Raw genomic sequence first — 2,155 nt, forward strand, 5'->3', positions numbered from 1 at the left:
GCCCAAAGCATCTCGAAACAGTCGTATTTGACCAACACTGATTATAATAGATATGTAAATCATTTTTTAAAAATGTAAAGCCATAAGTTGAGACTGGCGGGAACATTCTCCTTAAAAACCTTTTGAATAAAATATGTTGGAAGTTCTGTGGTCAGGGGACCGAGCATCGCTAGTGTGGTCAGGGGACCGAGCATCGCTAGTGAGGGAGGGCGTTCACAAGTGTACAGCTGGCTGCTAAGAAGGCTCTTGCACGGGTTCCCACAAGATGTATTCTGTCCAGTGTGGCAATTTAGCATCCTCAGATGATTTCGGAATATGATCAGGCCTGCACAGGTGGAGGTAGTCCTTCAGGTACTCTGTACCCAAGCTGTTCAAGGTCTTAAAGCCCAAAGGCCAAGACTAGGCACTTTGTATAGGGTCAGGGAACAGATTTGGTTAGAGGGGTGGGCAGCGCAGTTGATTCAGAACAGATTTAACTTTTTTAACTTAACTTATGATTTACATGCTAACTGCAGCCAGCCTCTATTGGTGTCCTGCCTGCCACATTCTGAGCCAGTTGAAGTTTCCACGCCGTCTTCAAGGGCAGCCCCACATAAAGCACATTGTAGTAGTCCAGCCTGGATGTTGCGAAGGCATGTGTGCGGCTGTGACCAGGTCTACTTTCTCCAAGATTGCCCATAGCTGGCCAACCAGCCTACAGTGGTAAAAAGTACTCCTACTCACCTCCCCCAGCTCAGTATAAATGGTAAGAGAAGAGTCCTGGGGCATTCCCAGTCTACGAGCTCGCTTTCCAAGGGGAGTGCAGTCCTGTCCACAGCAGTTTGAATTAGCAATGCCAAGGGGCTCCCACTGTGGCAGGACGTCACCCACCGTTGCTCTGAGCAGCAGCAAAAGCAGGGGGTTTTTTTCTCAAAAAGCTATGTCATTGGTGTTGCTACATCACTTTTGTGGGAAACCTGGAAGCAATGTTGGGTAGCTCTAGGAATTGCTGGAAACTCTATTAAATCCCCACCCCCCACCCCCCAAAAAAGCTTTTTCTGTGCATGCACTTAACCAGTTTGGTGTAGTGGTCAAAAGCGCGGACCCTAATCTTGGAGAACCGTGTTTCATTTCCCACTTCTCCACATGCAGCTGCTAGTGTGACCTTGGGTCAGTCACAAGTTCTCTCAGAGTTGTTCTCTCAAGAGCAGTCCCTGAAAGAGCTCTTGTGGGGAAGGGAAGGAGATTGTAAGCCGCTTTGAGACTCCTTTGGGTAGTGAAGGGCAGGGTATAAATCCAATCTCTCTTCTTCTTCTGTTGTGGGAGATATACTGCATAGAGCCCCTTGCTGACAACCCGTTCACCGCCATCTGCTATCTTTGCACATCTCTTCAACCCTGTGCCCCCCAAGCTCACCTCCTCAATCTCCAGCTCTGGCCAGCTGACACACAAGGAGGAGAACTCACACTTGCTTGGGATTTAGGGCAGCTGTTCCCGTTATGTGATGCTTGTTGGTTTCTCAAAAACATCTGCTTAGGCACTGTAGAAAACAGAATGCTGGCATAGATGGGGGACAAGGTCATGGCTTGCCCATGGCACTAGAAACCCATGGCCCAATCCCGGATGGGTCGCCCTACCAAGTCAATTCGGACTCGTGGGTCACCATATTAAAAAGGTTGGGAACCCCCGATTGCGAGGACCCCTTTTTTCCCACAGTTCCAAAACCCGCATTGGCGTTAGACCAGAAGCAAATAAGAATGGCCATGCTGGAAACATCAAGAAACAGGATACTCTGCCCGGTTTGGTCTGTGAGCACGAAGCTCCCCATGTCTATCGTTGGAAGGCATTTTTGAAGTGACTCTGTGCAGTCCTGCTAAAGCTGAAAGCATTCGTGTTTTCTTTGCTTTGAGGGCTGGCAGAAGCAGAACATGCTTCTGTTTTGGACAGGGGGGGGGAAAGCTGTATAAAACTGCCAACAGGAATCCTTGGACCTCTAACAATGGCGTGACGAGTACTTGTCGAGACAGGTCGCTGGCACGCGGTATCAAAGGGCTGTTTCATTGCACTAATGACTGTGTGCGTATTTGAAAGGGAAGCCTCCCTTTTCCAAGGGTCAGAGGTCCCTGGAAAGCGATTTTGGGGGCCTGGCGTTATCTGCCCGAGTGTCGAATGTGTC

This window comes from Gekko japonicus, unplaced genomic scaffold, assembly GCF_001447785.1.
Source record: "Gekko japonicus isolate JY-2015 unplaced genomic scaffold, Gekko_japonicus_V1.1 scaffold4218, whole genome shotgun sequence".
Lineage (NCBI taxonomy): Eukaryota > Metazoa > Chordata > Lepidosauria > Squamata > Gekkonidae > Gekko > Gekko japonicus.